Genomic DNA, 12500 nt, shown 5'->3' with positions numbered 1-12500 from the left:
ACTAATTCAGAGAAAAAGCATGACGGTGCCGCAACCACTTCACCGTCCCTGACTCCATCAGGTACGTTTTTATTTTCCAGCGTTCACACGTCCGACGGCATAATGGACGACGCGTGTCTCCCGGAAAACAACTCATACTCCTCGCCCGGCCGGGCCAAGGACCTCTCAGCTCCTCTCTGCTATCTCAATAAAACAAAGTAAAAAACACAAACGGGGAGCGGACCGTCCGACTGTCAAGGATAACACAATAAAACACGCCGGCTTATTTCTCCGTTGTGCTTCCACGACAAAGTGCTGTTTGGATTCCCTTTGTCGTGTTGACTTCAGTTCTTCTGAAGCAATGATGGATGGCAGAGGGGTCTCTGTGCCAAGTGTAATAAATGTAAAAGAATCTGCTGACATTGGTGCAGTGACACACCCTGCAGATTACAACAACCAGTTCATACAGGGACGCATGGCACCCAGACCACACATGCCGCTGCAAAGGGCAGTGAGTACGAACGAACACTTGCAATACACCAGGCCATTACTCACAATTTGTTCAGTCGCATACTTTCATTCGTGGGTTGCATGCATTTGAGAGCGTCACATGAATTTATTTGTGCATTGCGTGCATTTGAAACCAGTGTTGATTTCGTCGACTAAAACTATGAAGAAAAATGTTCGTCAACTACCTTTTATCACTGAAAGAAAAACGAAATAAAAACTAAGCTACGATGACTAAAACTAAGACTAAATATATTTGACAATTTCCTCAACAAATAAAAACTAGACTAAAATGTTAGTGAGGGATCTAGTGGAGAAGAGATCCAGTAGAACTAAAAGACAAGTTATTTTATGCTTGATTGCGCTCGGGTGTTGCGCTCTGAAAATAGCAGATCGACAAGCTCACGCGATGCGTTGTGAGCTTGTAGATCGGCTATTGTCAGCATGCGCAACCTATGTGCATGCATTTTGACAGCAAATTTTGATTCAGTTTTAGTCATAGTCTTTGAGTCAAATTCCATTTAGTTTTAGTCGTATTTCATCTGAAGTGTTTTACTGTTAGTCTAGTTTTAGTCGACTAAATATCATAATATTATAGTCGACTAAATCTACAGTTGATTTAGTCGACTAAAATGTATTTTGGCGGTGCCTTGATATGGCGTCGTAATGGCTGATTTTACACTTGGTTGCATGCTGACAATAGCGCTGCGACGCGTTGTGAGCTTGTAGATCTGCTATTTTCAGCATGCAACCAAGTGTAAAATCAGCCATTGCGACGCCATCAAGGCACCGCCAGAATACATTTTAGTCGACTAAATCAACTGTAGATTTAGCCGACTATAATCTTATGATATTTAGTCGACTAAAACTAGACAAAAACTAAAACATTTCAGATGACTAAAATATGACAAAAACTAAATGGAATTTGATGCAAAAGACTATGACTAAAACTGAATCAAAATTTGCTGTCAGAATCAACACTAGTGCATTGCATGCATTTGGGACCGTCACATAAATTCATTTGTGCATTGCGGGCATTTTGAAACTCGTGTCGTGACAGGTCACGGCACGGCATGGCATGGTTCAGCAGTGCGTCGGTCCAGTGAACCGTGTAGCATTGATACTCAAGACGAGGTCAAATCATAAAAGGCTGTTTTGTACCGAGTTGCCCGAGGGTTGTTGTGTGCACCGAAAATAGTCCGATCCACCAGCTCACGCCGTGTGACAATGCGACACGTTGTGAGCTCGTCAATTGGCTATTTTCGATTTGCACGACATTGCCGTGCGGGCCAAGTATGAATCAGGCTTAATTAGTGAGCAGCAGGGGTTACTGGATGGCGTGCGGTGACCTCCATCGTTGGAGGCAGATGTCACCTTCAGGTTATAATCCATCCTATGCCTCCCCTTCAAGTGGCGCTGACTGCCGACATATAACATTGAATAAATAAACCGCGTTATGATGCATGGACATATATCAGAACAAAATTAACCCATTAAGACCTGAGGCCGCTTCTAAACATTTTCTAAATCCTAACAGTTTTTCGGAAAAAAATGTAAAAAAATAATTTTCACGATTTTTCAAAAATAGCAGATCTACAAGCTCGTAGCGCGGCACTCGGTGCCGCGCTATGAGCTTGTATATCTGCTATTTTTGAATAGCCTAAAGTGACACAGATGCGTTCCAGGTATTAATGGGTTAAGAGACGAATAGCCGAGCCCTTGGAGTCTCTTTAGGGTTCTTTCTGTAATCCATCTCTATCTAACACTGAACACCCGAGGTGTTTGCTGCAGCACATTTTTGCATGTATGTAGAATGTGTCCTCTGTATTTACTCCCCCTGACTGTTAAGAGCAATGAGTTATTAATGCAGCGCCCGGGGAGCAGTTAAGGGTCTTGCTCGGGGACACTTCGACACATAGGTGACCTTCCTATATTCCCAGGTGGCCTCTCTCTACCCATTCAGCTATGACCGCTACCTGCCTAATGCTGACATTTTGGGCTGACGGTGACACTATAGAGAGGAAAGGTCATGGGGGTCACTCAAATGGTTCCGGGTCCATCCTTTCTTCTCGGCAAATTCCATGTCAATCCGGCCGTTTGATGGTGAGATATCTTGTGTTTAAAACCCATTAAGACCTGAAGCCGATTCTACAAAATGTCTTCCAAATCCCAACAGTATTCTGAAAAACGTATGTTTCTATATAGTGGTTCTCAAACATTTTCATGTCAAGGACTCCCAAAATGATATGTATTTGGCTGCGGACCCCCCCCATCTCAAAATATTGTTCCAATGACTCTCAGAAGCAAAGATTTGAGTTAAAAATGTTCACTTCAAAAGATGTATATTCAAAGATTTGCACACATTTTCACGATTTGAAAAGTGTAAAATAATGCTTTTTAGCTCAAATCAAAAAATGACACAGATGCGTTCCAGGTCTTAATCGATTAAGTGGACGTTTTAGTCTAATGGTGGGACTATAGAGGAAAGGCCATTGGGGCATCAAACCCGGAAGGGTGGATCCTCTATGGGAGCATGGTGCAGAGGTTTACGAGATATCGTGTTTGGGGTCTAACGTAGTCGATGGACAGACTGACTGACCAACATGGCCATGCTTCATGACATAGTAGTATATATATATCGTTGCTGTTGGGCAGATAAAAAAAATCATAAATGAATGTCCTACTTCGTCACACTACAGTGTCACACAAAAAATTGCAAAAGTAGCCGATACAAGCTCAAAACGTGTCAAATAGCAGCTTGTAGATCTGCCATTTTTTAACATTTGAACAGTTTTGGACATTTGCGGTTTTACAACCGACAGCAACGATATACATTGTTTTAATACACATGGTGTGTCACCACACTGTGAATCCTCAACGACCACAACAAACACCCCTCCCCGCCAGGTTCCTTAAGGACCAGGCAGGACAGCCAAGGAGGACAAATTGAAGCGGCTAGCGGTACGGCACAGCTGGCATCGACAAGAAGCACTTGAAGAGTTTGACGCCTTGTATGTCATAACAACAGAGAAAAAAAAAAGACAAATGGCAGTGTGAGTTCTTTGATTGGAAGAAGTGGAGCTCTCTCAGGCCCCCCGTCCCCCCCCCCATCACCCCCACCACCTCCACCCAACTCCACACTCTCACCCAGCGACTCGGGGGAGCCCTCCGTCGCCACTCAGACTCAATCAATACTAACATTGTGCTGTACAGCGACGCTCTTAAATCACCCCCACCCCCAAATCAGCAGAGTTCACACAGAACAGATCAACAGCCAGTAGAGACACCACCCCCTCCCACCCTCCCCCCCCACCCCCCCCCACCCCAACCCCCACCCCGCGCACCAAAGTGGAGAGGCCTCCGCTTGCTTATTCCTCTTGCACTCATCAGCCAACATTCATCAACAATGACAGCAGATTAGTGACACCACCCTCACATGCAAACACAACTTGCGGGCAATCAATTAAATTGCCCGCCAGAGAATTCCAGGGGATTATGGGAGGACTTTTGGAGAGGGGGGGGGGGTAATCGTGAGGGGGATCAAAACGAAAAGCCGAGGCGGGAATAACATGCGGCGCCGCAATCGTGCCGGGAAAAACCAGGCAGGATTCATTTAGTTCAAGGTTTCCAAGATGCCATTGTTGTCGTTTTGTTGTTGTTGTTATTTGTTAAGCTTTCTTGTTTTTATTCGGGAAGTGTCTTTGGTACAGTATATTATGTGTGGGTTTAAGGAAAAAAGAAAAAAGTTCACAAACAACTCACCAAACACCCCTACAAGTACACACACACACACACACACACACACACACACACACACACACACACACACACACACACACACACACACACACACACACACACACACACACACACACACACACACACACACACACACACACACACACACACACACACACCTTATCGCCACCCGTTGAGTGTTCTCGCCTTGCAGATCTGCCTCTAAGCACCTGAGAAGATGCTCAGAGAGAGAGACACGGCACTTCAGTCTCTCTCAAGAGCCCTCCTCCTCCTCCTCCTCCTCCTCCCCCTCTTCCCTTCCTTCCCTTCCTGTGTAGCTTTGCAGAATGCCATTTGCTGTTATTATGACGCTAGCGAGGCAGGGAGGGAGGGAGGGAGGGAGGGAGGGGGGGCAGATTGATCGGTCCTGATGTAATCTGACCATCGACTGAGTGGGCCTTGGGTGTGTGCGAGATCCGACTCGGATTGATGAGGTCTAATGGGGGGTCGGTTGTTAACCCGTTCAATCCGGGAAATGCGTCTAAGCGTCATTTTAAGATTTCTTTGGGCTATTCAAAAATAGCAGATCTACAAGCTCGTAGCGCGGCACTTTTTGAAAAATCTTGAAAATGTGCGCAAATCTTTCAATATATTTTTAAAGCAAACATTTGTACGGTAACTCAAATCTTTGCTTCTGGAGGGTCCCTGGAACAGCATATTTTGAGATGGGGGTCCGCGGCCAAAAACATATCATTTTGGGTGGTCCACGTGAAAAACGTTTGAGAACCACTGACTATAGCAACATACGTTTTTTCAAAAAACTGTTTTAGAAGACATTTGTAGAATCCCCCCAAAGCAAAGATTTGAGTTACAAATGTTCGCTTAGAAAAATACATATTGAAAGATTTGCACCCATTTTCACGATTCTTTTCAAAAAATAGCAGACCTACAAGCTCATAGCGCGGCACTCGGTGCCGCACTATGAGCTTGTATATCTGCTATTTTTGAATAGCCCAAAGAAATCTAAAAAATGACAGAGACGAGTACCCGTATTGAATGGATTAAGGTAGGCAGTAAGGCACACACAGGCGCAGCAGCAGCAGCACACTACCTTCCCCCGCTACCTTGGAGATCCTGTGATACAGCCACGCAGCGGCGGCTTGCTCTGCATTTTAATTCGGGCTTAATTTAGATATATCAACACTTTTTTTTCTCTTCTCTCCTTCTTGTCCCCGTTACCCGTGTCTCTGCACGAGTCTCGCCCAACACCTTCGTTTACGTACGTGTCATGTTTCCGCACATCATCAGAGCGAGGGGGGGATGAAGATTATGTGAAGATATAGCAGCACACGGCTAAGCAGAACACGTGCAGCATATGCCAAACGCAGAATCCCTCTCCCCGGGAAGCCTATATATATAATATGGCACTTAACGGCTGGAGCTTTTTATTTAGTTGAGAATGTTTTCTAATCAATCAGCGACGGCACCTTTAATTAGTGGGCATGATGAAAAAGAGAAATAATTAGTTTTCTGCCAGATGTGAATCTGTTTGCAAGGTAATGGCACCCAATCAAGACCTAATTTGTAATCGCTGAATCTGATCTAGATGACAGAATGCTTAAGGAATCGTGGAGAAACAAACAAGGGAGACCATAGACAAAAGTAGCAGATCTACAAGCTTGAAACGCTAATTTGATACAGTAGGATTTATTATGGGCTCGTGGGGGGACAGTAGGTGGGGGGACAGTAGGAGGTCTGTCCTAGATGTGTATCTATCTATCCTTCTGATCTATCGCATCAGAAGGCATCACAGTCGTCCTCCTTGTCGTGGCTGTAGGTCATAACCTTTAATGTGTGGTTTTTAAAAGACAAAAGCAAAAGGCAAACATCTTGCTAATTAATTGGCACGATCAGCCTAGAGAGGAACTAATTGGGCTCCTCCCCCAGATGTGTTTTTCTTTTCCAATGAAACTGTGGAAAAATAATGAGCGGGGAAGAGAGCCTGGCATGGAGAGGTGCACATTAACCGCAGCCCCACACTGACGGACGAACGCGACACAACAATCGGTTCCGATTCCCCCTCCTCAATCAGTCCAGGTAACCAGTGGCCGAAACTAATGGGAAAAGCACTGGAGCCCGAGGAAATAGCCGGGGTCGGTGATTGGGAGGAAAAAGAACACTCGGCGTGAGTGTGTGTGTGCGTGCGCATGTGCGTGAGTGTGTGCGTGCGAGCCAGGAGAGCCAAATTGGAAAAAAAATAGCTTAGGCCCTCTTATTAATGTCACAGTGCATGGCTAGGCGGTAATTCCCTGCGGGGCCCCGTGTACCGCACCTTGTTAATGAGTCACTGCTTATCAGTCAGTCTTGTTAACCCATTGATACCTGGAACGCTTCTGTGTCACTTTAGATTTCTTTAGGCTATTCAAAAATAGCAGATATACAAGCTCATAGCGCGGCACCGAGTGCCGCGCTATGAACTTGTAGATCTGCTATTTTTGAAAAATCGAGGAAAAAAAAAATTGTTTTTTTTTCCAAATTTTGTTTTGGATTTAGAAGACATTTCTAGAATCTTCTCAGGTCTCAATGGGTTAACAGGCAGGGCCCCCCACCCCCCCCCCCCCATCCAAGCCACCCACACCCCACCGATTGTACGCTATTGTTGTACACTAGCTGTCCAAACAGCCCCCCCCCCACCACCACCATCACCCCACCCACCCCCGTCTGCACACAGCAAGAATCAACAACAAAACAGCAGCGGGGGGCGATCGACAGGAAGTGCAGGGAGCTTTTTTTTTGAGCCAAGATCGGATTGAATGCCAATCCGGAGGGAAGTAGTGTAGCGGGGGAACCCTTTTTGGCTACCAGGGGCCAATGTGAACCACTGGGTATAGAGGTGCACGCGCACACGCACGCACACACACACACACACACACACACACGCACACGCACACACACAGAACTCTCCCAGCTGCAAGTCGTGCAATTTTAAAGCCCATAAGTTGTACTTTGTTTGAGCTCCGTGTCTTTACAAGCTCAAACAAACGCGTCTCGGCACGATGCATCGTGAGCTTGTAGATCGTCTATTTTCGGCGCCCGTCACCGGCGCGCAACTAAGTATAAATCACCCTTAACGATTGTTTCGAGGCCGCCGCCCCCTCCCCCTTTAATCCTTATTCATTACTGGCCTCAGTTGGAAGCGTCCGGCCCCTTCATTGAGCTGCCCCTGGCCGGCCGGTCAATGCATCGTGGGTAAATACACCGTTAGACATGTTCCTCGACAAGACAAGACCGCAAACAACTGCCCTCCCACGCCCCCCCCCCCCCCCATCTTCACAGAGAACGATATCGGGGCCAGAGGCCAGGTGGCTGATGGGAAAAGGCAGCAAGTAGCAGCAGCTGTGTTGGCGTGCGGCGATGCCACGCTGGTCCTTATGCCCCGAAGGGCGGACCCTGCACTCTTATGTCTGTCCCTCAATTATGCCCCAAAGGACAGACCCTCTCTTATGTCTGTCCCTCAATTATACCCCCAAGGACGGACCCACTCTTGCGTCTGTCCTTTGGACAGACGCAAGAGTGGGTCCGTCCTTGGGGGCATAACTGAGAGCCAGCGAGGGTGGCATCGCCGCATGCCACCGCTGTTCCTGCTGCCTTTTGCTGAGGGGCGGACGGACGGACAGAGGGACGGCGTCCGTCCGTCCGTCCGTCCGTTCGTCCCTCCGTCCGTCCTCCCTCAGCACACGGCGGTCTGGCCTGGCCCGACCGCCTGAGGTAACTGGGTTATAGCGGTAACAGATCCAGGGCAGTATATACGCGCCAGCCCGGCCAATTGCGTGCCTAATCTGTGAGCCCCCTCTGAGAGGCACTGCTCCATCGGCGAGGCGCATGGCTGCACATCCCAGCTGCGGAAATGGATATGTCAAATGGCGCGCAATTAGTCCTCCCCCCCTGCGAACTCCCCCCCCCCCTCCTCCTCCTAACCGCCATACCCCCCCCACCCCCCTCCCCCCCTCCATACTCTCCTCTCACACTCTGCACTCTCTCTATGGACGTCCAGGGACACGGGAGGAGGCGGAGGAACACACGCAACCAATGAAAAAACAGTTAGCGCCGTCCTCTCCCTGACTTTGACATACTCCTGCGTATAGTACGGTAGGTTAGGATGGTAGGGGGTGAACGGGGGAGGGGAGGACGCATAGGAGAGGACGGACGGGGAGAGAGGAGGAGGAGGAGGAGGAGGAGGACGATAGCGTATGGTTCCGCCTCGGGAGTTTGAACGGTCGTGACACGTACGTGCCGTGTCCGTTAGCCGTCATGATAATCTCACAGCCCCCATAATTCACAGGAGGGGCAGCGTGTGTGAGGGTCCTTCTTTTGTCCTCGCCTCCTCCTCCTCCTCTGAGAGAGAGACGGAGAGGAGGACGGGACAGAGGAGGAGAAGAAGAGGGACAATCAGCAGTGTGTCAGTTTGCAGGCGGCGTGAATTCAAAGCCAGCTCTACTGTATACCTCGGCTGTTGTTCTCTGATGATGGCTCATCGACTCTCTCTCTCTCTCTCTCTCTCTCTCTCTCTCTCTCTCTCTCTCTCTCTTCCTCTCTCTCCCATCGATTTGCCGAGCTAATCTTTTTTTCCTCTCTGATACATAACATTGCATTATTTATGCTAAGTAGGCCCTTTCTGCTCCCCGGGCCTTTTTAGAGCGGAGATCTCCATTATGAGGGCATTATCTCTCACTCTTACACACACACACACACACACACACACACACACACTAACACACATCCCTGTGCGTGTGCCGTGCACATGAGTGTGTGTGTGTGTGTGTGTGTGTGTGCGTGTGTGTACAAAATGTGCCAAAACGTGCACACATGCACACACACAGACACACACCATTCTGGACATTCCATTTAACAGCTCCACTGCTGTCACAACAACCACTCTCTTCCCCCGACAGATGTGAGCCCATCCTCATATTGCCATGGAGCCATATGCCACCAGTCAATTCACAGCACTTTCCCTCCATAACACATGACTTGTGCGTGTGTGCATATGCACACTGTATAATATAATGTACCGCTCTCGCGGCGTGGAAAAAGGCCTTGCAGTACGGTTGCATCATGTGTGGAAATCATACTGTCCTTGAACAATACTGTATGTGCCGGGCTGTGTGAGAATTAAGTTCTGCAATGCCACCGTGTGTCTCTGCGTCAGCGTGTGACCGAGAGCCGAGACGACGCGGTCCATCCTGTGCATCAGTGTTGACTAAAACTATGACGAAAAATGTTGGTCGACTACCTTTTTTCACTGACGAAAACTACATAAAATCTAAGCTACGATGACTAAAACTGAGACTAAATATATTGACAATTTCGTCAACAAATACAAACTAGACTAAAATGTTAGTGAGGGACTAGTGGAGAAGAGATCCAGTAGAACTAAAAGACAAGTCGTTTTATGTTTGGTTGCTCTCGGGTGTTGCGCTATGAAAATAGCAGATCTACAAGCTCACAACGTGTCGCGCTGCGACGCGTTGTGAGCTTGTAGATCGGCTATTTTCAGCATGCAACCAAGTGTAAAATCAGCCATTACGACGCCATATCAAGGCACCGCCAAAATACATTTTAGTCGACTAAATCAACTGTAGATTTAGTCGACTATAATCTTATGATATTTAGTCGACTAAAACTACACTAACAGTAAAACATTTCAGGTGAAATACGACTAAAACTAAATGGAATTTGACTCAAAAGACTATGACTAAAACTGAATCAAAATTTGCTGTCAAAATGCATGCACATAGGTTGCGCTTGGCAACTTGTGTGGTGATTCTGGTTCAGACAGTCGGTACGGTACCGACGTCACAAAACCAACCTGTTGCTCTTTAGTGAAACCGACTCTGCTTGGGAGGCACGAGGAGCTGTTAGCAGCCAGCGAGCTGCTCTGATTGGGGGAAAAAACGGGCTACCAGGTCAGGCAGACCTTGAGCGTTCCGTTCAAGATGTGTAACACGCTCGCTTGTTCCTTTAACTTTGTCAAGTCAGCACTACTCTCGACCCACCAGACACCCACCACTCCTTTTCTTCTACTCTCCTCCTCCCCGATTCCTGCGGTTTGACGTGTGGAATTCTTCTCTTTTTTTTTTTCACATCACATCTGAAAAACACTTGTCAAACTTGTCCTGGACTTAATTACTCTGCTCTGACTGACATGATAATGTAAAACAGCGCTTAGGTGAAACCAAAGCAAGAATTGGTCATGCATGGTCAGGCCCTCCCGCCAGGCGCGCCTTAACCCATTTAGACCGGGAACGCATGTAACCACTGTATCCATCTATGAGCTTGTAGATCTGCTATTTTTGAAAAATCTTGAAAATTTGTGCAAATCATTGAATGTATTTTTTTTTTTTTAAAGCGAGGATTTTTAACTCAAATCTTTGCTTCTGGGGGGTCCCTGGAATAACATATTTTGAGATGGGAGTCCGTGGCCAAATACATATAATTTTGGGGGTCCTTGACATGAAAAACGTTTGGGATCCACTGATATTATAGCAACATAAGTTTTTTCAAAAAACTGTTAGAAGACATTTGTAGAATCCCCCAGAAGCAAAGATTTGAGTTAAAAATGTTCGCTTAAAAAATGTATATATTCAAAGATTTGCAAAAGTTTTCATGATAATAAAAAGAAAATAGCAGATCTACTCAGTGCCGCGCTAAGAGCTTGAAGATCTGCTATTTTTGAACAGCCAAAGAACATCTAAAAACGACACAGATGCGTTCCCGGTCTTAATGGGTTAATCAAATGTGACGCACGTCTGAACGTGAGCCAAAATCGTTTTGGGCCCCAAATAACAAACGGCCGCACGGATTTCGAGCGACGAGCCGTGCTGATGATGATGATGGCGGGGGGGGAGGCAGGAGGGCACGAAGGCTAGGGTGGATTGATGATGGGGGGCAAGGAGGGCGGAGTTGTAGGGTGGATTAGTGTTCTCCCCAATTTCGCCGGAGGAGCAGTGATTGATGTCCCACCATCACCGTCGGCCATCATTGTAATCAAGTGCCATGATGCGCGGAATGTTTATCGCATCCCTAATCCTCGGGAAGCATCCAAGGCCTTTTAGAAGACAGCATTTCCATTCATTTAGCAGTCACCCTCATCCTCCTTGTGATTTTTTGTGTCAACTGAGCTGGCTCCAGTGGAGCAAGCAAGCAAAGCAATCTTTCAGGCTTCCGTAGACACACTCTCTGTCCCTCTGTTGTGGGAAAGTTTACACCATTACCATAATAAATAGGCGTAAACACCATTACCCCAAATTCCATTCCTCTGAATAACAGAGGTATTTTAGGCAATAGCCCATTATCTCAGTGATTATGAAGTCTCTAGAAAGAATTCAGCAGTGGTGGAAAAGGTACTGGAATGTTTTACTTTAAGTAAAAGTATCAATACTGCAATGCAGAGGTACTCTGTTACAATACAACAATTTTGAAAAAAAAGTACAAAAGTATTGTCAAAATGTACCAAAAGTTAAAGTAATAAAATGTTGGAAAATAGCAGATCTACAAGCTCACAACGCGGCGCGTTGTGAGCTTGTAGATCGGGCTATTTTCAAATAATCTAGGTATTAAATAGGGCTAAAGTGGTTAGTGTATGTTTTGTTACGTAATCATTTATATCTGCAAAGTAACTAGTAACTATAGTGGAGTAAAAGTGCAATATTTGCCTCTGAGATGTAGTGGAGTAGAAGTAAAAGTATAGACAATTGGAAATACTCCGGTAAAGTAAAAGTACCTCAACATTGTACTTAAGTACAGTACTTGAGTAAATGTACTCCAATATCTTCGTCAGAACAACACAAGACAAACCTGATCCATGCCAGTTAGCTTATAAGCAGGGTCGCGATACAGAAGATGCCATTGCCATTCTGGTTCATATCATTACTAAACATTTAGAGCTATCTATCAGCTATCTATGCAAGAGCCCTCTCTCTAAGATTCTCCATGGCCTTTCAACACAATACAAGCAGACCTTTTCACAATGCGCTCCGGCAGGAATTGAATCCACACTTGATTCATCGGTATGCCTCTTTACTCTCTCTAATGCCCGTCTTACTCTTAGTCGCGTGCCGTCGCGTCGCGCACACCAAACATAGCAGATCTACAAGCTCACGACGGGCCGCGGCCGTGACGCATCGTGAGCTTGCGGATCGGCTAATTTCGGTGTGTGACAGCGGTATAAATCACCCTTAACAGAATCTATATCGTAAAGGTGAGCACAATCCCTT

The 12500-nt window shown here is 46.6% G+C and overlaps 1 protein-coding gene across 1 annotated transcript in view; it reads right to left on the bottom strand.

Moving 5' to 3' along the window:
* Nucleotides 1–12500, bottom strand: part of cadm3 (cell adhesion molecule 3) — a 149302-nt gene that overhangs the window by 129648 nt on the left and 7154 nt on the right.

Source organism: Gymnoscopelus braueri (assembly GCF_963280865.1).
Source record: "Gymnoscopelus braueri genome assembly, chromosome: 10".
In the NCBI taxonomy this organism is placed as follows: domain Eukaryota; kingdom Metazoa; phylum Chordata; class Actinopteri; order Myctophiformes; family Myctophidae; genus Gymnoscopelus; species Gymnoscopelus braueri.
The sequence above is the reverse complement of the archived record's forward strand: the minus strand, read 5'-3'. Positions and strand labels throughout refer to the sequence as shown.